Consider the following 25,078-nt stretch of genomic DNA (forward strand, 5'->3'; position numbering starts at 1 on the left):
CACCCGACACACACGCGTGCCGTGGGCGGATGACACACACGCATCGGCGGCGGGCGGCACGCACTCAGGGGGAGAGAGGCGGCAGCGGCTAGTGGGTTGAGAGCCTGGAGGCTTTTTTAGACACCCGGAATCCACGAGACTGGAAAAGCCTCCAGTAGGGATGCCACCCAAAACGGGAGGTGGCCAGTGGTGTACCTAGGTGCCATGAGCAAGGGTATGTTTCGCACCCCCCCCCCCCCCCCCCATTTGAAGTAGGTGAGGCTCATGCCCAGTGAGTGAAAAGTGGGAGTGGACCAACATTATACCACACACCGTAATGCCCATTGCACATTTTAGCGAACATTGTAATACCAATTACACATAAAGTCACATGCCATAATGCCAATTGCACATAAGGCCACACATGATGCCCATTACATACTGTATAACAAACCGTAATGCCCATTACATACTATATAACACACAGCGTAATGCCCATTACATACTATATAACTAATCGTAATGCCCATTACATACTATATAACAAACCATAATGCCCATTACATACTGTATAACACAGCGTAATGCCCATTACATACTGTATAACACACCGTAATGCTCATTATTTACAATATAACACACCGTAATGCTCATTACATACTATATAACACACCGTAATGCCCATAACACATTTGAGACATAAGTGCCACTTACCTACATGCTCGGTACCAGGGGCTTCATGCTCGTTGCCAAGGGGCTTCATGCTCGTTGCCAAGGGGGACTGAATTGCTCGTTGCTAAGGGGGACTTAAATTGCTTGTTGCCAAGGGGGACAGAACTGTGCAGCCCACTCCTGGCGCCACTATTTTCAATTCCCCAGCCATGTGAGCTCCATGAGAGCCCCCCCTTTGCCCGGCCATGGGAACTCCATTACAGCCCCCCCTTCACCCGGCCATGTGAGCTCCACTACAACCCCCCCTTTGCCCCGCCATGTGAGCTCCGTGAGAGCCCCCCTCCGCCCAGCCATGTGAGCTCCATGACAGCCCCTCCTCCGCCCGGCCATGTGAGCTCCATGACATTCCCTCTGCCCAGCCACCGGTGCTCCATCCCCCCTTTGCCCGACCACCACAGAGGACATTATGGATGTGCCCGGCTCCCCTCTGTATCCGGGAGATGTGCTGCTATTTAAAATTCTAATTTCCAGCTGGACCTCTAGCCAATAGGCGCTCGCGGTCCAGCTGCCACCAGTTCATTGGCTACTGGACCGCAAGCACCTATTGGCTAGCGGTCCAGTGGGAGACTTGCATTGAAAATAGCAGCACGTCTCCTGGACATAGCGCACTGCCGGGAGCGGGCAGGGGAGCGGGTGAGCTGGTGGTGCAGGCACAGCTCTGGTGCCCTGTTATCTTCTGGCGCCCGGAGCTCGTGCTCCACCGGCTCTGCCCTCGATACGCCCCTGGAGGTGGCAACCCTAGCTGCTGGACATGCATGTAGATTGTACTTCAAATGTTGCTCACAATATTAGGTAAAAATGTCACATACATTGCTGGTATTTGACCTAATAGAATATGAAAAGGGTTTAAAAAATGATATCCCTTACTTTTTCTACACCTATGTAATATTCTATATTGAATGACCTGGGAATATTCTCTCAAACAGTGAGAACGTTGCTTTAATATACATTGAAGGATTATAAAATGTATCTGCTACTATGAGATTGTAATGAACAAGAACAAGTCACTTAATTACCGAGAGCGCTTTGTACAGCCATTTCATTTTTCATTTCAGTAGTTAGGATTGGATACAGTCCCTGGGTGATCATCCCGCAACATAACCCATTAATGAGTCACTGATAAGTCTCATTACTGAAATAATATGGTTCAGTGTCTCATATACAGTATCAATCACTGTCAGGCTGAATGACAGAGATATTGATAACATTAACATTGTTATGCATGTGGGCAATTATTTCTTTGTCTCTGGGTCACCTGGACACACATGGATTTAATATGTGTTTTCATTTAGGAGAGGCCTTTGGTAAAATATGAGTAAGATATTAGTTGGGTCTCAGATAGGCCAAGGCACATGGAACAATAATTGTCTGAGGAACGACCTTTTTGTAAGGAGTTATCACAATTTCTAGTTATTACGAGGCTGGATTGAAAAATAAAGCCTCCATGGCTATAATTATTTCATTTGTAAACACAATTGAACACTTTTTTTATGTACATGATAACTCAGTTTATCCTCTATGTAATGCACTCTTCACTTTTCAAAGTAGTCCGCATCCCTTTCCACACATTTTGCTTGACAAGTCGTGCACACCCTTTGGAGAAGAAAGCTGGTGGTTGTTGTCGACACCAGGACCGAACGGCAGCTTTCACCTCGCACCAGAGTTGAAGTGTTGACCCTTAAGGTGCTCTTTCGTCTTTGTGAAAGAGGTTCTGCCACCCCATCGTACAGCCCCGACCTTGTGCCCTGCGACTTTCACCCCTTCCCAAAGATGAAAGAGCACAAAATTAATACACTCCCCCCATGCACTCCCACCACTCAGCCTGTAACTACTCCCACCACTCATTGATAGGTAAGAGTTGTTTGTGTGTATGTGTCTGTGTGTGTGTGTAAGATTACTTGGTTCTGGGTAATTAGTACCCTCTCCAACTACCCCCTCGCGCCCCCGTATACAGCTGGTTATCAATGAATATATTGCAGTACTGTACTGTATACTATACTTTATTATACTATATATTGCAGTACTGTATACTATTTTCTTTTTTTGCAACATGTCCCCCCCCCCCCCCAAAAAAAATACTTGTGGATCATAAATGATCTCCATTGTTACAAAATCAGATCTGCGAAAGTTAAAAAATTATCCTATCCCAGTGGAATGAACCATCTACCCGCCAGTTACATTATTTACCCCATGGTTGAAACACCTGTTCCATATGGGTCCCCGCCGACAAGCGGGCGGGGACCCAGGGGAGCAGCTGGAAGCACCGTCGGAAGAGGACGCGCGCGCCTCTCGTCCCCTTCTCGCAATCGATATGGCGCTGGCGGGGGATGGCGGCTGGCGTCGCCATCGCCATCCCCTGCCAAGATGGGACCTGCCCCATCTGTAGGTCAATATGCCTAAGGTCAACATGGTTGGAAGATTGACACAAGCATTAAGTCGACAATGGCTAGGACAACAGTCAAAAGGTCGAAATGGGTTTTTCACTTTCTCTGTCCTGAATGTCAACATGGTCAACACCGCATCGATATACTGCGTTCTCTCGCATAGCTCTCTGTGCTCGTCATGCTTTGGGCACACTATTCTATTCTTCCTCCATGCCCTAGTGGATGGTAGGGCACATGTTGGCTCAAAAAAAAAGCATAAACCCATATAGACCTATTGACTGTCGACCTTAGCATTGACAATCTAATGCTTGTGCCAACTATCCAACCATGTTGACCGTTGGCATGTCGACCAATATGAGATGTCGAACAAAGCCATGGCGACATGCAGTGGTTGACCCAATGTATAAAAGGGGGGTTTTGTGTGTCTGAAAGACCCTGGTCCTTCTGGCGCTAAGGCAATATTAGATTTAATTGTTAATATAAATGTAAAGAATAATAGGTTCTAGTATTTTTGTAAAAAAAAGCCTCTTTAGTAACCCTGCTGTAAGTGCTCAATGGGATTGGCCGTCCCAGTATAATACACGAAAAAAAAAAACATCAGAAGAGCACTGCACTATGGGATTAATGAATTTTGAAATAATAAAAAATGTGGTTTAAATCATAGATATTTTATTATACCAATTTGATTGAATAATTGCTTGCTTTCATGTACAAATCAAACTCAGTGTGATCCTTAGATGTATTTTAATAAAAGACAAAATAAACACAAAATGCATAAAAAGATATACAATAACAATACAATAATATACTAAAAGGTTTGTCCCGCATAGCAAGATAATAGATATATTTCTATCCAATATAATGGTTGGTAGGAAGTATAATTTTTTTTCCTCTGATATATATTGTTATTATTATATTCCAAAGTTTAAGATATAATACTACAAAATGCATCAATCCCACAGCGCAGTGCTCTTCTGTTGTTTGTTGACCCAACGTATGTTGTCCTAATATTGGTCGACCCAATGACCCATACCCAATAAAGAGCAGAGGATAACAGTTCAGAAGGGAGATCCCCGTTCTAGAACCTGTAAATAAATGATACCATGTAGTCAAATGGAAACAGTCTAAGTAGTCTTTACTAGCCCCTTTTGTTGTCCTCCACATCAGGCACATTACACACTTGTGGAATCCTTTTGTGCGATCACTAGCTCTCACAGTGATATCAAGACAACTTTTAACCAATTTATCCTTCAAAGAAGGTGCTTTTTTATAGATAAAACTGGGGTGATCCGGCATTAAATTCCCAAATACTAGATCTTTTTTGAGCAGATTCCAATTTTTTGTAAAATTGTTTCAACTTTTTAAAACCAGGAGTAATATCACTTATAAAAGACCACTCGTTGCTTTTCTTAGGGACAATTTCTTGTTGAATTTTTTCTTTTAAAAGGTCTTCTCTACTGATCATGTCAGTTTTATTTTTAGCTTTCGTTAGATCCTCTCCATTGTAACCTTAGCCACGAAACGAGCAGACATTTCCTTCACCCGATGTTTGTACACATAATTTTGTGTGCCGTTGCGTTTTCAACCTCAGGAATTGGCCATAGGGTATACCCTCAAGCCAATGCCCGTGGTGCTTACTGTCTCGTTCAATGTAACTATCAGAGTCTGTTATTTTTAATATTGTGTCTTGTACAGATCTTTTCATAGATACTTAGATCTAGAAAGACAAATTTCTTCCTTACTCCAGGTAAAAATTAAATTAAGGTTAAAATAATTGCTGTTCAATTTATCAAAAAACTGGTGCAGTGAATCCTCATCACCTCTCCACACGAGCAACACATCCTTGATATATCAATGCCAGGAGATCATCTTTGCCCCCAGCTCAGTCCTTCCAATATACCATGTACATATTTGCATAAATGGTGGCACATCTGGTCCCCATTGCTGTACCTATCATTTGGAGATAAAAATGGCCATTAAAAAAGATATATTTTTTTTAAATGAATGAGATAATCTCTAAAATGCAACTGTGGGTTATTCTATGTGGGGAAGAGCAAGAGGAATTTGAAAATGTGGTTATCTGAACACATATATAACATACATAAGGGATTGGAGATCCATACTGTCTCATCCCATTTTAAAAGTGTTCACAATACAAAAAGGGGTGCCGGACGGGGTCCCGACAGTCAGGTTCCCAACAGTCGGGATCCCGACAGTCGGAATCCCAACAGTCATTTACCCAACGTTGGGATCCCGACTGTTAAAACTCCGACAGACGGGTTCCCGACGGCCACCGGCTATTCTCCCTTGTGGGGGTCCACAAGCGAGCCCACAAGGGGCTTTGTTGTGCTTGCCATGCTGTCTGAGTCCGGCCAGTCGAGATCCTGACGTCGGGCTAATGACTGTCGGGATCCTGACTGTCGGAACCCTATACCACACCCATTCAAAAGAATGTAATATCAAGTCCTTCTGTGGTATAGAATGAGTAGTACCCACTTGGCATAATAAAAACAGAGAAACCAAACAAATAGAGATGAAGTGGATTTTCAAATTGCAAACATTGGCACCGAAAGGTTTAAATGGGGAATTTGAAATAAAATGGTTTTTATAAATTATCATTAGTTTTATGCATTGTCAATTTTCTATTTTAGATCTGATTATTGTATACTATGAATTATAATTCTTGTCTCCTTTTTCATTTTATACCTGGATCTTTTTCGGACCTTTATCAGTGAAATTTTTAAAGGAATATTTTACCAGAAGGAGAAGACTCTAAAAACCTTCATTATAGTGATCATGTACTTTTAATGAAAATGTGCTGGTTTTTTAATAATGTATGCACTTTATATATGAAACTGGCAAGGTGTATGTTAAGATAACTTCCTGTATGCTACTTCCGTTTCCAGTGGGTGGAACGCATGGTGATGCCCACAACACCAGTGTCCACCCACTTCCGGTATGATGCGCTTACGGTTCTGGTGATGAATGCGACCGGAAGTGTCGAAAATCGTGGTAATTCCACGCTAATCCTCCTGTTTTATGCTGCTATATAAACCCTTACTGTGAAGGGGCCCGCCATGTGGTCCGCCATGTGGCCCGCCATGCTTCTGATGAAGGACTCGTAAGTCCGATATGCACTGAGCTGGTGTGCCCTGGACAGGAGGAAACCACTGCTAATCTCTTTGGTCTGAATCCATCACCTGAACGCCCCTGGTCTCACCTTAGGAGTTTCGGAGCTTTGTAGGGGATTCCCAGGAGCAGTGTGGTGAGGTGAAATGTTGATGCTGAATCCATCATTATCACCGGCTGGGGATGATATGCTTGCTTTTATTTTATCCTATGTGAATGCAATGTATAAATAAATGTATCCCTTTATATCACAAGGTGTTGCACTACTGCCTGTTCTTTTATTTAGAAGGATAGATATATGAAAGCAAATCGTGTCTCTTTTGGTGTCTGAATACATCTTTACAAAAAGAAAAGAATAACACCCATAAGGACAAAAAGGACCCTCCATCTGTCCGTGCTCGCTTTGACCCATCTATTGACGCGTCGTGCCTCCGGTGTGGGAGATCGAGAGCAGACTTCTTCCACTGCTTCTGGGATTGTCCAAAAATAAGACGTTTTTGGCACAAGGTATATCTTTTTATTAACTCCAATTTCTCATTGACATTGACCCCATCCCCTACTGCGAGCCTGTGTCTAGATTTTTCCGAATGGTTTAGCTCTTCAAAAACGAAACCTCTGTTTTACATGTTCACAATGATATTCACGATAGCCAAAAAGCTTATCCTAAAGCATTGGACGGTGAAAACTGCTCCTTCTATGTTACAGCTGCATAATATGATGCTTCAACACCTGTATTATGATCGAAAATCCTGGCTATTGAGGACGGTAAATGCCTCACATACTTTCGACCTCAAATGGAACCAATATATATCCACACAGTGCTGAACTCAAAGATAAGATTATTACCTCTTTTGACATACGTGACTGGTCAACCCTGTCCAGCTCACATACTATTGTGTAGTTTTTCCCTTTGGCTTAAGTTAGACACTCATGAGCTTCGAGAGCATTACTCCCCATTCACCCAAATTTGTACAATGTTTAAAAAATTTAAAATTGTAAAATGGTAAGATGCTTGGAAGATAGTATATATGAACTGTATATATGTACTGCTTACTCTTCTTAATCTGGTCTGGTACTTCCTCAAATACTACATGTTCTTCCCCCCCCTCCCCCTCCCTCTCTTTTTCTCCTTCTTTCCTCCTTTCTCCCTATTTCCCTTTCTTTAAAGTTGGATTTGTAGACACACTACGAACCGCATGGACACAGTTGGAAAGCCCCATACATCTATGTGGTCGTATGTTTTGAATAAAAGATCTTGATGTTTTGTTAAGAGGTCCCAAAAAGGGACAAGGTTAACGTGATCAATACTGTTGAACACTGTTATAATCATACTGTGTCTCTCAATGTATAAAAACCATTTCTTTGAAAACTCAATAAAAAAAAAAAAGTTATTCAAAAAAAAAAAAAGGACAAAAAGGACATTTAATCCGATAGACACTATTTAGTGTAAAGGTGCATACACACTGTACAAGTTTTTTGACCAATTCTTTTGACCAATTTCTTTCATTTTGGCCCTTCTGAATGATATTGGCCATTTTGTATGCGACGAATGACGATGCGCATACCCGCCAGTTGTTCATCAAGGTTGTTCGTCTACTGTGCTTGCAGCTCAATTTGGATATCTTTAAAAAAAAGCCTATAAACTGTAGCTAGATCTTTCGTCTTTCGTCAACATCTTTCATCAACTGCATACCTCTTTATCGTCCAGTTCGATTTACTAGTTCTGTTACTGAAATGTGATGGTATGAAGAAAATTTCTCTTACCAATTCTTTCAACACTGTGGTCTCAGATATATTTAATTATTGCAGCGTGTGTATTCTATGACATATTTGTATTCTATATTTTTGTTGTTGTTGATGAGTCAATAAAAAAAATTATTATTAAAAAACGAATTTCAACAGCTATTTTGCAGATGATTGTCCAGCACGTAAACCCCCATGTGACAGAAAACTGTAATAAAGCTGTCACGTGTACAATACAGATATATAAATGTTACTTACTACTCACTAACACAATGGTTACAATTTTCCCATAAAGTCCTGCATCCGGCAAACAAAGGCGTCATGTCTACATAAACGTACAGTGTTTTATTAATTTTATGTTTATTTTGGATCATGTTTTAACTTGACAAATGTACACTCCAGTCAATTAGAGGAACCTGTGAATGACTAGCAAATAATAGTGATTGTTCTGTACTGCTAAATCCTGTTTGATTCTGTCAGTTTAGTCTGTGGTCAGAGGTAGAAAAATGTGTGTGAGGCAGTGAATTGAGAATTACGCTCTCCACCTGGGTAATAACAGGAATCAGTGAGGACTTTCCATTATGTACCTCAAGTGCTTTGTTTTGTTTCAAAAACAATTCACATTCATGAGGTGTGAACAGGATGTCCCTGAATATAAACAGAGACTATATGCTTTGTCTGACGGGGAGAAAGGACAAAACATTATAGAGTAGCTGAGTAATCCCCCCCATAATTATAATATTAGATGGTCCCGTAAATAGAGTATAATACAGTTCCTAGAAAGTACACACATTTGCTGTAATCACTGTCATTTGCAGGAGTCCCTGCTGACGACTCTCATTATATACCAGATACCCTAAGCTGCAAAAATGATAAAATGGAGAGTGATAAACCACCAGCCAATAAGCCTGTAACATGGCAGCGAAGAGCTGATTGGCTGGTGGTTTATCACTCTCCATTTTATAATTTTAAAGGCTTAGTACATCTCCCTCTATATTGTGGGAACACGGGATATGAGAGCGAGAGACAGAACATGATCATTCAGATTCTTCGGTGCTGATGTGCACTAACTCATAGCATGCTGCTGCTGCCGGTGATTGAATTAAAGTGTGTACACACTGGACGATTCGCAGCACTGATGATTTTAGTAACGATATTATTGGTGCCACAGGACCAATTATACAGTGCTAAACCGCTGAACAATATTGTCGACGATATCGCTAAGTGGCATATGACAGTGATATGATCAATAGAGTTGCATGCACATATGATTGGGAGTCTTTAATGACCCGTGGGAGTGTGCATCGGTCATTGTTTGTAGCACACACATTGGCCCTCATTCTAATCCATACGCTCCCCTGCGCGTTCGCACAGGGGAGCGATGTTTGGGACTGTGTATGGGCATACGCAGTTATGCGCATGTGCAGGTTCTGTTTGCAAGCGGGCACATCAAATTGATTATTCACTGGCCCGTTCGCACAGAGCAGTGCGGGAGGGGGCATGGGGTGGCGTGGACAGGTAGCGCCCATGGGAACGGCCAGCGTTTCATCGGTGTTCCCATGAATATGCTGGGCATCCCCATGCAAATGCGGCTGTGACGTGAGTGTGAGGGGCGGACAGCTGATGTCAGCGGATGCACCTTTGGAGGGCACCCGCCTATATATCTCCCTGCATGTTTCCTATGCCAGCCCCCTGCCTTTTCCAGGCATATATAGTTAAAAGTATTTACACAAACAGAGACACACCCATGAGCAGACCACCCAACCAGAACACTGGTCACGCCCCCACATTATTAGGTGCTGGCCACAACCCCTATTAATGCGCATAATAGGCCCTTGATAATTTTCAGCTCCAGGCCCATTTAGACCTTAATCTGGCACTGCCAGTTGCCACTGCCACGTGACCGTGATGCGCAACCTGCAGCACAGCAGCCCCATTGTGCTATGAGCCCACACAGCTAGCGGAGTTGCGGGTCGCAGGCCACTGCTGCAGAAAAATATGAGACGGGGCTGTGGCCCGCACAACCTGCAAGTAGCCCGACTGTACTCGGTGACTCGCTGCAAGCTACAGTCTGGGCTGGGCAATGCCCCTAGGATTTTGGGTCTCTCGGGCAACTACCCATCAAGCCCATGTGTAGGGCCCTGTATATATGCTGTGCATGCTATATCCGTATATGAAGTATATACAGTATATGCTATACCTCATGGATGAAATCCCACGCTCATACCCCCGTCCTTCTCCTCTGCAGAAGGCTACAATAAGTGAATCTGCCCAGGAAGCGTATCTATAAAATCTGCATGTGAGAGAATATTTTGTAAAGTTTGCGAAGGTGCTCAGCCATCCAAGATAAGCAAAGTGATTGGATTCTTAATTCTATGCAGCGATTTGTCCAAACCTCAAGTGCCAGGTAGGAGCCAGCGAGAGGGAGATGTGTTGGCTTTCTCAGGTTTCAGTCACTCTTAAAAATCATTCCAGACATGGAGAGCATAAGGAACAATATTTGCAGAAATCAACCATGTAGAAATCTGTATTTACTGTAAGGGACGTGTGAGCCAAGAGTCGGATTTTACTGTCCTGTGTCTGTGAAAGTCTATGCAAAAAAAAAAGGAAAACATATTTTGAAAGTGGCAGCTGTTACATCCTCATTGCCGCAATATTAATACACGGAATTAGTTGTAATAACTTCCCTTTGGTGAGCCGCGAAGTGTCACTTGCAGTGGCCGGACAAGCTGTTCTGGCACCTAAGCCGCAGTACTGTAGGCAGCATGCTCCTATACCGCTGTCATAGGCCAGGGCACTTTATACCAAAATAAAAAACTGACCCCAGAATCCTTTGGTGCAATGGCAGAACTTATGGGTGGTGAGCCCAGGTACAAAAATATAATCCAAGTTCACAATATGCAACATGGCAGTGGGTGACTGGGAGAGGTTGGGGGAGGCAGAGGGTGACAGGGGAAAACAGTGGGTGACAGAAAGAGAGTGACAGGGGCAGCGGTGGGCCTCTTTGTCCTCAAGGACCATGGTGCACTTGTCCTGCTGCAACAATGGTATTTCCACCTCTGCTTTGGTGGCAAGTGTATGAGGGAGATTAACACATTATTATGTCCTGGTCTGGCCAGAAGATCCAATTCTTTATTGAAAAGGCTGAATTTCATTCTGACTCACCATAACCCTGAAAAACGAAGTTCTGGTGAAAAGAACCCACCAAACTGCGTGGGGTTGAAATAGTTGTAGAAGACTGGAATGGTCATTGGGCAATTCTGATGGTGTAATGGTTAGCATTACTGCTGTTAGGACTCGCGGATTTTGTGAGTCCGTTTGTTGGTCAGGAGCTAGGGGGCACTCTGAGGGATGGAAGGTGGCAGGCTTAATATAAGTCTTTTGCATAAGCAAAGATGGATGGTACCTTATATCACAGTATCACAGTCTTTGAGGTACCGATGCTTGGAAGCATGGAGCAGAGCCACGAGGAATGCAGGTACACACTAGGAGATAAGGAGGAATACAGACTGGGTAGCACACTGGTGTAGAAGCACAGGAGAAGGCACACACTGGGAGATCACTGGTGTAGCAGACTTGGAGGTACACAGGTGTGATGACGCTGGTGCTGGTATCCACGGAGAGATCACTAGAGCAGCAGACTTGGAGTCACACGAATGTGATGACGCTGGTGCAGGTACACACGGGGAGATCTCTGAAGCAGCAGCCTTGGAGACACACGGGTGTAGTAATGCTGGTGCGGGTACACACTGGGAGATCACTAAAGCAGCAGCCTTGGAGACACACAGGTGCAGAGCAATGGTGCAGGTACACACTGGGAGATAACAGGGACACAGTCTTGGATGCACACTGGTATGGAAACGCTGGTGCCGGGACACACTGGGAAGCACACAGGTATGGGGGGCTCTGGTGCCGGTACACACTGGGGGATCAGTGGAGCACAATCTTGGAGGCGCACAGGTGCAGGAGTGCTGATGCAAGTACACACGGGGGAGCACGCAGGTACTGGTACACACTGGGAGATCAATGGAAGAAAGTCTTGGAAGCACACAGGTGTTGAAACGCTGGTGCAGGTACTCACTGGGAAGCACACAGGTATGGAGACGCAGGTGCCGGTACACACTGGGAGATCAGCGGAGCAAAGTCTTGGAAGCACACAGGTGTGGGAACGCTGGTGCAGGTACTCACTAGGAAGCACACAGGTACGGAGACGCAGGTACTGGTACACACTGGGAGATCACCGGAGCAAAGTCTTGGAAGCACACAGGTGTGGGAACGCTGGTGCAGGTACTCACTGGGAGATCTTGGAAACAGCAGACTTGGAAGCACGCAGGTATGGGAACGCTGGTGCTGATACACACTGGGAGATCTTGGAAACAGCAGACTTGGAAGCATGCAGGTATGGGAACGCTGGTGCCAGTACACACTGGGAGATCTTGGAAACACTTCAGTGTACAGACGCTGGGGAGCACAGGTCGCAGGTTACCTCCTGGGAAGAGATAGCGAAGCACTGGCGTCTGCTGGGCTTGTTCCCGATTGGACGAGCGAGGAAGACAGGCTGAAGGCCATTGGGCTGCCACGGAAAGATGTCAGCACACTATAGGACACAGGGCCAAGCCAACATGGCGCACGGGAGTGGAGACCCACAACACTAGGCAGGAGATGACAGGCACGGCCGCTGGGACATAACAGTAGGACTCCTCCGGCTGGTACCAACATGAAGGGACCTGAGGCCCTGACGGTGGACCCCAACCGGTAAGCGCCGCTTGTGTCCAGTGGTCGTGACAACTGCCTCACAGCGCAGAGGTCATGGTTCCATTCACACCATGGCCCTAACTGTGTGGGGTTTGTATATTCTCCTCACGCTTGCGTGGGTTTCCTCTGGGTGCTCCAGTTTCCTTACAATCCAAAAATATACTGGTAGGCTAATTGGCTCCTGACAAATGTACCCTAGAATGTCTGTTTTTGCGTGTATATATATATTGCAAGCTCCACTGGGGCAGGGACTGATAGGAATGTCAAATATTCTCTGTAAAGCGCTGCGGAATATATGTGTGCGCTATATAAATAGCTAGTAATAAATAAATACATTTGCTGTGGTAATAGAGCTGCAGTATGTACTGAACTAAATACATACGCTGAGATCACCGCTGAGAATAATCACAGGTTCCTCAGGTCATTTACTTTATGATCTGGAACAGAAACTGAAGCTGGAGGTGATTTCAGATAATTTGATACATTGCACTATTCCAAAATCATTAAATTGTAATCCACTTTACTTTCATATATGATATTGATTTAAAAAATATGGATCCAGAGATTTAATAATTATTTCCCTTTAGCCTCTTGATAATCTCATCCAACATTTAGATTACCTCTGGTGACAGGAAATAATCAGATTTTCAAGGACTGACTGTGGCTTGGAGATACTGGCCCTTATTCTGGTTCACTCTCAAAAGCAAATTCCTTCCCAAATGGACAAAACCATGTGCACTGAAGGGGGGCAGATGTAACTTGTGCAGAGAGAATTAGATTTAGGCGGGGTTTTACTTATTTATTTATTAACAGTTTCTTAAACAGTGCAGCATATTCCATTGCGCTCTTCAATAGGTGACAGTGATACAACAGACTGGGTATTTACAGACAGTCAAATGTAGGAGGGCCCTGCTCGCAAGCTTACAATCTATAGGGAAATAGGCAGTGATACACAAGGATAGATATTCTTTATTGCATTAATTCCAGCAGAATGCAAAGGTTCCTGGTGTGCTGTATGATACAGTGACACAGCAGTTTGGCCAGATCCGATACGTAATGCCTGCGGTCGGAATCCCGGCGGTCGGAATCCCGACCGCCGAAATCCCGACATGGGGGGGACGTGGATCGCCCCCCCTTGCGGGCTCGCTGCGCTCGCCACGCAGCGGGCCCGGTGCCTCACTACGCTCGGCACGCTATTTTATTCTCCCTCTATGGGTGTCGTGGACACCCACGGAGGGAGAAAGTTTCAGGATTTCGGCGGTCGGGATTCCAGTGTCGGGATTCTGAACGCCGGGATCCCGACCGCCGGCAAATTGACTGCATCCCGTTTGGCCATGGATCAGGAGGATGGAAAATCTTAAAAAACAAAGAAAGGGAAATGTGTGGACTGTACAGTGGGGATGTGATTAGATAGGAAATATTTTTTATTTTATTTTTTACTGCAAGGGCTGGTAAATGTGCTGTATCAGTCCAGGGGTGTTGCTAAGTCTGCCGTATAATTCCAGGTGTGCTGCTCTTTTTTTAACATAAAATAATAAAAGTTTTTCTTTTTCTACTGCAGGAATGTCGCCATGTCGGCGTATAATTCCATGTCTGCCGCCATGTGTGCCGTATCAGTCCAGGGGTGCCGCCATCTGTGCCGTATAATTCCATGTGTGCTGTATCAGGTCAGGGGTTGCCCGCATGTTTGACGCATAATTCCTGGGGTGAGCCAAGTGTGTCATATAATTCATGGGTTGCTGCAAAGTCTGCTGTATAATTCATGGGGTGCTGCTAAGTGTGCCGTATCACTCCAGGGATAATGCTAAGTGTGCCGTATCAGTATAGGGGTGAGCCAAGTGTGCTGTATAATTTATGGGGTGCTGCTAAGTGTGCCGTCACAGTCCAGGGGTGATGCTAAGTGTGCAGTATCAGTCCAAGTGTGCTGTATAATTTATGGGGTGCTGCTAAATCTGCTATATCAATCCAGGGGTGCTGCCATTTTTTAATTAAAAGAATAACTCTTTTTACTGCAGGAGTGTCACCATGTGTGACGTATAATTCAATGTGTGCTGTGTCAGTCCAGGGGTTCCGCCATCTGTGCAGTATAATACCATGTGTGCCGTCATGTGTGCTGTATCAGGTCAGGAGTGCCACCATCTGTGCCGTATAATTCCTGTGGTAAGCCAAGTCTGCCGTATAAATCATGGGGTGCTGCCAAGTGTTCTGTATGAAATGAGCGGAGATGAATGCTATTGAGGTTAATAATAGCTTAGGAGCAAAAAAATCCCTGAAATTCTGTGATTTTAGGTTTTTTTTAATGTTTTAAAAAAAAAAAAAATTAGAACCCAAAACCCCAAAACCAAAACGTTGAGGGTGTGTTTTTGCAAAACCCAATAGAACCCAAAACCTGAAGGTAATCAGAACCCAAAACACGAAAAGTGGCCGGTGCACATCCCTATTTTTTATAATGATTGTCATTTGCCCCCCCCCCCCCCCCCCCCACCTCTTTATATTAGTGCATTTTCTCCATTCGGGGGTGAGGCCTAACGATGCAAATAGCCTGGCCCCACCCCCATAGCTGTTTACTTTTATACACTCTCCGGGCTTCTCAAAGTAGACAAGTATACTTTTAATCTGGGTACAGACTGCGCAAAAAACAGTATTTAAGCTGAACTAGAGCCAGGGGGATGACTGGACTGGGACCAGTATTTGAACTGTATTGGAACCAGGGGGTGACTGGACTGGGACCGGTATTTGAACTGTATTGGAACCAGGGGGTGACTGGACTGGGACCGGTATTTGATCTTCACTAGAACCAGGAGGTGGAATGGCAACCTGTAACCTACTGTAGGATGACTAACCCAGCAAAGAACCAAGAACGTGACATAAGATCTGATAAACCTCCACCTAAGTTAACAAAGGGGCAAGTGCAAAAGTCTACTCACCCAAATATAATACAAAAGAAGGATGTTTTCAGCATCACACAGCTGTTGTCAGTGTAGAAAACACATCTAGCGCTTGAACTCTCCATGAATATTATATATTATTCAGTCTGGCTTGGATTATTTAATGATGAGGGTGAAAAGCACCAACTTTGTAGGGGGTCCACCACAGAATTAAAGTTAACTGAAGGTTGCAGCATCCACCCCCCACCCCCCACCCCCCACCCCCCCCTTTGTACCATTTGAGCTGTTTCTGCACTTTCTTTTAAATCATAATGTTTTTACTGAGGGCTACAGAAGTGGATGCCGGACAGGTGAGGACAGACTCCCTCATAGAGGAGGAAGACCACATAAGAAAGACGTATTGGATGCACACAGACAGAACACCCATTAGCAGCGCATGGCTGAGGTGTGCAGCCAATAGCACAAGATACACAAATACTTGGACTTTCTAAGACAAATAAACGGGTTTGACAAGATGTAAGAAGCAGCAACGCGGAGACCACCTGGCTAAGAAACAAATATAACAGGACCACAGAGTTGATCTTGAACAGAAGACAACAATAATACATCAGTCATAGAAAGCCAAGTCCAGCTGTTCAGCCGCTGTGAGGCCGGCTGCACCTGATGTCTCCGGTCACCCCTCTCTAATATCAGCAGGATTCCTCTGCCTGCACACATTGGGCCTAATTCAGCCTAAATGTAATCAGAGAAAACGATCTGCAAATGGATCCCGATTTTGCAAGGGGCAGTCTCTCATTCTGTCTGGGTGGTGGCTTTCTGCTCACCGGCAAGTGCGAATTCTCTGATTAGCAATCCAGGGTGAATTAGGCCCATTGCTCCATATCCAGCGCGGCAGCGCCATAGGTCTCTGCATCTGACAAGATCAAAATACAAGGACAAATACAAACAGAATAGTAATCCCATTCTCTAATGTAGTCCATCTGCCATCAATGTACACTACAAGTCACCTACGGAACAGCATTGTTATGGGCCATACACATGAGGCAATATGAGGGCTAGTTTTAAGGATCGCTCCGTGTGTATACCCCTAAAGCGATGGCAAGGCGCGGTGCTGTGCATCACGATGGCCATGCTAGACTTATAATGCATGCGGTATAAATCTAGTCATTGTCAGTGTTCTCTCACCAGAGAACAATGGCCGTGTCAGATCACTCAATACACTTCGCTGGTACATCGTTGGTGTATCGCCATGTGCTGAGCGATCTGTGCTGAGCGATCTGTGCTGAGTGATCTGTGCTTAACTGCATGGCTAAGCGCAGCGGCTCACTAGCACCGTGTGTATGGGACATTAGTTCCTGTATTGACTGATTGTTAGGTAGCGCAGATACAGTGATCATGAAGCTACTTGTATAAGGGGCTCATTGATCGCATTTACAATGCGATCTGGGCGGAATATTACTGCCCCGGATCGCATTGTAAAATGCGAACATATCACACCAATGTATGACCTGCTAGGCGCAGGGACAGGGCTCCGAAAAGAGCTCGCCCTTGCGATGCCCGGAGCCAGAAGCCGGGGGGGTCTGCGCATGCGCGGTTATGTGCTGACCTCCGCCGAGGGGGGGATCGCAGCAGGGATCGGAGATTCCTGCTGCGGTCCCCTGTGATACATTAGGGTGATGCTTAATATTTTGCGGCTAACCCCAGAAAACGGGTGTTTTCGGGGATTTAGCCGCAAATATTACTTGATAAATGTGGCCCTATATGATTCTGATTAGGGGTTCTTCCCAGTTTCAATAATTAATGGCAGGCACCTATGTAAGAAGGCAGTGCAGGACTAGCTCCGGTAAATCGAGTCCACCTCCCGGCCTCCGTGAAAGGTTCCCAATTGACCTGCATTTTTCCCAGACCCCCGAACCTCCTGCCCCCTACCCCGCATTGCCCTGCATTCTCAGCAGTTCGGAGAGGGGGCGGTGCCAAAACGGCTCAAAATAACGTAATTTGCATAATTTTAGCCCCCCCCCCCCAATGATGTCATCATCTGTTCTACCTCCCGAACGGGCTACTCCCGGAGAGAAGCAAACAAAACTAAGTAAACATGAGGAGCACCCTTCTTTCCAACGTTTGTTACAGATGGTCCTTCCCAAAACTGAAATGTGGTAAAGTGAAAGACCTGGTGATTAGGCTTCTGCAAAAGTGACTTCACCCTTTAACATGTGTTTTATATACTGTAACCAGTCACAGAACTCTCTCCAATTCATGTCAGGAATAAAGACAGGAGGTACAAACTCCCCTGCCTCTATATGGCATACATTTACAAAAATGGGAGTTCTGTTGGAGATGGGATGTACTAATCAGGTTCTACGTCTTTTTTATTTAGCACCTTCTAGAATACTGTAGATAGAATCTGATTTTTTGCTATGTGCAATATCCCATCTTCAACAGAATTCCCATCTTAGTAAATTTACCCTATGTCTTAAGCCTTTTCCACTATAGTCTAGTATGCACCAACTTCAGTAATTCCGAAATGGGGACCCGCTGCACCAAAGACTGGACCAGCCCAGGAAAGGGGCTAGACCAAGTGAGCGGACCTTGGGTAAAGGGGCATGGCTTTGTGGCGCAACCCCCATTTTTATCATTTTCAGGAGCGTGCCCGGTGATCTCCTAACGATTGGGCAGCCCCTGGCACCCTCCCACTTCTCTGCACTGAAGAGATGCCATGCACAGGTGCATGGCACCTCTTCAGCGATCAACGCTGCTCCCCCCAACTGCCCCCCAAGTCCGCGGGACATTGTCACCCATGGGTGGGACAGACGCCAAAAAGCGGGACTGTTCTTCTGTAATCGGGACAGTTGGGAGGTCTGATAAGTACATATTGGCAAAATGGGAATACAACATAAAACAGTTCGCGCTTAAACCCCAGTGAAACACACTCAAAATGTACGTGAAAGCCAAGCATGATATATTTGTTCCATAGCACCGAGTAGACACACGTTTTATTTTCACAAGTCACTTAATACAATTAACGGCATTATACCAATAAAAAAGCTAATTCTAGCAATAACAATAATGTTTTCATATACTGGTGTATATAGCAGAGATTTCCTTTCATTTGCATTGGTGCTGGTTCAATAACACAGCTCCTAGACTTTGGTAAACAGAGCGGAATTCTTAACCCATTGGAGGGTGATAAAATTTATCCCATGTATAATTATTAGGCTTGCTGCCTATACAACCAGCACTCGCGTTGAAGCCATATAAAAGAAAGTCAGATCTATTTAATAGAGTGAACAAGACAAGAAATAATTTCAGCATATTTTAATTTACAACTATGGGGCTTTATTGAAGTGGTAAAACGCACTTGGATGCCCAGAAAACGTCTAAACCACACGGTGTCATTTCCAGAGCAGTATATAAGGAGACTTCAGAGGGGCTCTTGGATCAGCACCTTGGGTGGTTGATGCCACACTTGGACCCACACAATCCTGGTCTTTCTAAGTTCTAGAACTTCCAGATACTGAGATGTCCAGGGCTGGTAGCAGGACCATGTTCAAGATAAATAAGCTGCATATTATTATTCAGTGGCATCTCACTGTCCTGATCTTTGCAAGTTAGGGCAGCAGGAAGCTATCTGGCCCATCATAAGGGTTGGCAATACTCGCAAAGACAACACGTCCAGATGCAGAAGCAGGCCGGCTGGCACACTTGAAAACTTTCCACTAGCACCTACGCAGCTATTTAATAGCATCTCTACCGCTTTGTTTGTCCTCTTAAAAGGGACTCTGTAAGCCTTTTAGGTTTCCTCCAAGAGAACATGCCAACAGCCTACTGAAACCTGTTGATAATGCCGCACAGTAGTCTTGCTCTAACTGGTGGTGAGAAATTAAATGTCAAGCACACGAATACAGACTTTCTATGAATCTACAAGGTCTGTCCCTTCTGTAATATGCAAGTGCACCGGGAGACAGGAAAGGCCTAGCAGTTGCTGGAGGTGGGGGGTGGAGTCTAACAACCCTGTCAGCCGAGCCGTGTGAGCCGTGCGCTGCTGTTGCTCAACGCTGCCCGGCAGTAAGGGATGAAATGCGCATTTCATTCCTGAAATCCTGGGACTGGAGGCTCCAATACCGGGTTTGAAATCCCGTCCAAAAATGCCAGAAATTCGGAGATCCCACTGCTCTCCAACCTAATCTCCATTCATACTCCCTTCTGCCCTCTACGGTCGGCTGATGACCGTCATCTCTCCTCTACCCTGATCACTGCTTCCCACGCTAGAGTTGAAGATGCTGCCTGTAAGCGCCGCCACAGACTAGACATTTAGTCATCACTACCACATCTAGTCATATAGTCATCTTAATATATATTGGGCAGCAGCTGGTGAGTGGGCAGAGGCAGGGTTCCCTGATACTGTGCAGGAACCTGTGCAGTTCCAGTCCTTCATAATCAGGTAGCCGCAACTGCCTGGCACTTAAAAGTTGTGGGCAGGCAGCCAAGAGGGAAGCCATAACAGTGCAGTACAAAGTTGCTGAGGCCAGGCAAGGTGTACGACCCACTTCAACCCCTCGCCACAGGGTTACAGTTCAGAGCATTTATTTCCCAGAAGGCAATGGCCATTTTTGTAATGCTGCTTTTCCGTTGGCATGGAATTTGCAGAGACCATGGACCCCTGCGGCACCGGCTCCTGGGCCCCTGCGGCACTAGTGGATTATAATTGTGGGCGCCCAGTAAGACAGGATGGACGGCTGACATCATATGACATCAGCCGCCCGCCCCTATAAGGCATCGGCCTGCCCACGTACCCATGGGAATGCCCAGTGTTTTCATGGGGATGCCGATGAAACGCTGGGGAGCCGCCCATGCCCGCATCCGCCACCTTTCCCTGCCTCCCCTCTGCGAACGGCCCAGTGACAGTGTAACTTGCCGAGGCTGTTCACAGCCGGGGTTTGCACATGCGCAGTAATGCACATGAGCAAACCCTGTCCCATCGGGGGAGGGGCCTAATTCGGTTCTCAGCGGGTGAAGCAGAATTGGCCCATAATTACATTGACCCATATTACATTGCAAATAAGTATGGGCCAGTTTTCTTGAAGTAATTGAAGCTATTCTAATAAGAGAATATTTTTGTCACATTAAACACAAAAATATTGTGCGGGAATGACTACACTAAAAAGCGCAGTGTGTTACTTCTGTGTATACAGCACTCACTCTTCTGACCGCAATCATTGTTTGTGACTGAGGTAACATAACTCTTGTCTCCTGCGAGCAGATTTACAGCTCGTTCCTTGATATATTAATAAGGCGTCTTACATTCCTACAGTACATCGCTATACAGGCTTACACACGAAGTCCCTACTCTGCACACACATTAGTAGTACTGTCTGAGTGACAGACTATTTACCTTACCCTAAGCCAGTTTTATTGGGAGCAGCATATACTACTAAGTGGCGCGGTGTAACGCCTCCAACCCAGATTTTCCATTAAAGCGGCTGAGTGATACTCTTGTTCCTTGCGCTGAGTACATGATGAACTCCTGTATCAAGTTAAGGTCTTTGATTTGACACATTTAGGGATGTGCGCATCTGGATCTCTGAAATCCGGATGCCCCTGAACTGGAGAGATCTGAATATGGATCTGAGGGGTGAATTTATGAAGCTTGGAGAAGTGTTATCTATCCCCATAAAGAACGTTATGAGCAAGGTGATAATGGTTCAGCCAATCAGCTCTTACCTGTCAATTTACATATTGTAGCTGATTGGCTGAACCATTATCACCTTGCTCATAACGTTCTTTATGGGGATAGATAACACTTCTCCAAGCTTCATAAATTCACCCCTGAGTGCCGTTCGGGTTTTCCTGCCAGCAAAATGTGGCAAAACATCATCATCCCGGCTAAGGCTGGAACGACATAAAAAAAACCTGAACTTGCCATCACCTTAAACAAGAGATTGTGATGAGCTGGAACACCACCCTCTATATGTTGCACAGGATGGAGGAGCAGCAAAAGGCCATTCAAGCCTACACAGCCACCTACAACATAGGCAAAGGAGCGGGGATGCACCTGACTCTAGCACAGTGGAGATTGATTTCCGTGTTGTGCAAGGTTCTCCGGACATTTGAACTTGCCACACGTGAAGTCAGTTCCGACACTGCCAGCTTGAGTCAGGTCATTACCCTGATCAGGCTGTTGCAAAAGCAGCTGGAGAAAGTGAAGGAGGAGCTAAAGCCTTGCGATTCTGAAAAGCATGTAGCTCTTGTGGATGAAGCCTTTCATACGCTTTGCAAGGATACCAAAGTCAGAGGAATACATTCTGGCCCCCGTGCTCGATCCTCGGTTTAAAGCGTATGTTGTATCTCTCTACAGTGGTGCAAAGACCTGCTGGTCAGGAGATTTTCATCTGAGGCGGACCGTGACCCGGCAACAGCTCCTCCTTCATTTTCTCCCACACCAGTGGCTGCTCAAATATCCTAACCAACCTGCTGACGGAGATGCAGGGCAGGCAGGAGCGAGTTTGGAAATCAGGTACGGATTGAAGGAACTGTCAACGATTGCTGACATGTCTACTGTCACTGCATACAATGCTGTCATCATTGAAAAAATGGTGGAGGATTACTTTGGTGACAGCATCCAAGTAGACATGTCAGACAGTCTGTACCTATAATGGCAGGAAAAAAATGCAGTTTGGAGGCCCCTGTACAAACTGGCTCTTTTTTTACCTGAGTTGTCCCCCTCAAGTGTGTACTCCGAAAGATTTTTTAGTGCAGCCAGGAACCTGGTCAGCGAGTGGAGTAGGAGGTTGCTTCCACAAAATGTGGAGAAGATGATGTCAAAATGAATGATTAATTCTCCAATGAAGACCAGCAATTGCCTCCAGAGACAACAGAGGGACCTGTGATTGTGGGACGAATTCATAATCTGTGAGGATGAGTAAGTACACACTGAAGGGTGTGAGGAATCTGAGGATGAGGAGGACAGCTTGCCTCCGTAGAGCCGGTTTGTACAGGAAGAGAGATGAATTGCTTCTTTTTTTGTGGGGCCCAAACAAACCAATCATTTCATTCACAGTCGTGTGGCAGACCCTGTCGCTAAAATGATTGGTTTGTTAAAGACAGTGTTCATTGACGCAACATAAGGGTTGGTGAGAGGAACCAAGGACAATTCCATCTTGCACCTCTTTTTTTTCATTATATGCTCTTTTGGGCCTAGTTTTTTAAACTACCATCCTGTCTGCCGCTGCAGTGCCACTCCTAAATGGGCCACGTGTTTGTGCCACCCACTTGTGTCACTTATCATAGTCACCCAGCTACCTCAGTGCAACCTTTTGGCCTAAAAACAACATAGGCCCTTATTCTGGTTGGTGCGGAAATTCCCGCTTGCGTACGGGCCGCCGATGTTTATCTTCTGCGCATGTGCAGAGGTCACTCTGCGCATGTGCAGGCGATTTCGCCGCAAGGATTCTCTATACGCCGCACAGGGGGCGTAGAGGGGCGTGAGGGTCTACTTATCCTCATTACCCTATGCATACGCCCAGCGTTTCATGGGCGTTCCCATGCAAACGCGGGGCGTATGCATGGTAATGAGGCCGTGACGCGTGGGTACGGGGCGGGCATCTGACATCGCCGGATGTCAGCTGCCCGCCCCCATACAAGATTTCACACGGACAAGTGTCCGTGTGGTCTTGTGTTGCGGGACCTGGTGGAGCGTGCGGCCCTGCATTCGATGTTCGGCGACCATCGAATGCAGGGGCTGCTCCCACCATGGAGGAGGCGTATCCCCGTCCAATTTCATGCGGATCGCCACATATCCGCGTACGGACGGCCGTGGCGATCCGTATGGAAGGCGGGGATTCGCCTGGTGCGTTGGAGCCGCATATGCGGCTCCGGCCGCACCAACCAGAATAAGGGCCAATTGTGAAGTGTGGGGTATTCAGAATAGACTGCAAATTAGTGGAAATGATTTTTTATGTTTAAAAAAAAAAAATACAGATCCAAAACATCAAACACTGAAGGGTGGTGTTTTGGAACAGATCCAGATCCAAAACACTACAGGTTATACAGATCCAAAACACTTTTCACGAAACACTAAAAGTGGCCGGTGCACATCCCTAACATATTTATGGTGAACCGGTAAAAACATTCCTCACTAATTTCTTAATTTCCAGCAGACCTTTTTGTTTTACTGTGTGGGAGAATTGCTGGTAGCAGGACAGATACAACATGTTCAGTTTTAAAAGGATAAGGTTTTCTTTTTTAAACTCCAAATCACCTGGCGAGTCCCTTCTTACCCGGGGAAGGGGGGCTGGACCCCGCTGACCTGTTTATCTCCCCAACCATCGGCTCATGTAGCAACTGGTGTCCGGAAAATGGAGCAATTAGAGAAAGATTCAGTAAAATGGGCAAACACGCCTCTTTCTCACCTGTGACATTCTCTCCTTACTACACAGCCTAAGGCCATAGCACAATGGAGCATGTTGGTATTACTGTATATATCATGAAAATAGGAAAATAAAAATGTCTATAAATAAAAATATATATTCAAATATTCATGTGAGATTTACACATGTATAAAGTCATAAACATGTGCCGAAATGTATATTATCAGTGCTTAGTGGTAAAACTTATAGGAGCCTTTGTGTAATGCGACACAGCACTGATTGTAGGTTACAGTGATTTGTGTAATACAGGGATGGGGAATTTTCGGCCCTTCAGCTGTTGTTGAGCTGCACATCCCAGCATGCCCTGCAACAGTTGTAGCATGGCCAAATAGTTCAACGGTAGCAGGGCATGCTGGGATGTGTAGTTCAAGAATGTGAGGTTCCCCCATGCCTGGTGTAATGTAATGTATCACCACAGGCAGGGCCTGTACTAGGGTGTTTGGTGCCCCCCTGCAAACTGTAATCAGCAAAAGCAGCCGCAGATTGTCGAAACACAGCTGTGAATTCGGTAATCCGCGGCTGTTTCCGACAAAACAGATCCGACTTTAAAAAAAAATTGATTCTGTCGCTAACGGCAGCATTGAATAGCCGAGTGATGATATTTCTCCGGTTGGGGAATATTAGCACATATTGAATAACACCCCCCCCCCCCCCTTACATTGTGCGAGGATTTGTTTCACCACAGTCATAATTATAATACATTTTTGAAATATATAGAGCTGAGGGGGTCGCATAACCTCCTACAAAGTAATACAACCATTCATCCCATTCAGTTATCCTCCCACGTCTTATAGAATTCTTACTTCTGTCCAAGAATAACTGACCGTTTCCAAATCCTCTAAATCAATTCCTGAGGAAGTGAAAGACGGGTTTACTGCTCGGAGTGCTAAAGAGGAGCAAATCTACCGCGCGCTGAACTGCAGATCGCTTTGGGAAATAAACCCCATTGCTGGTATTTTCAAAATGTCAAAAAAAAAAAACATTAATAGAAATACACAGTACACCAGAGTAACACAGATCCATCTGCTTTTATTATTGGAAA

The sequence above is a fragment of the Crinia signifera genome, chromosome 1 (genome assembly GCF_055691185.1).
Source record: "Crinia signifera chromosome 1, ASM5569118v1, whole genome shotgun sequence".
NCBI classification, from domain to species: Eukaryota; Metazoa; Chordata; class Amphibia; order Anura; family Myobatrachidae; genus Crinia; species Crinia signifera.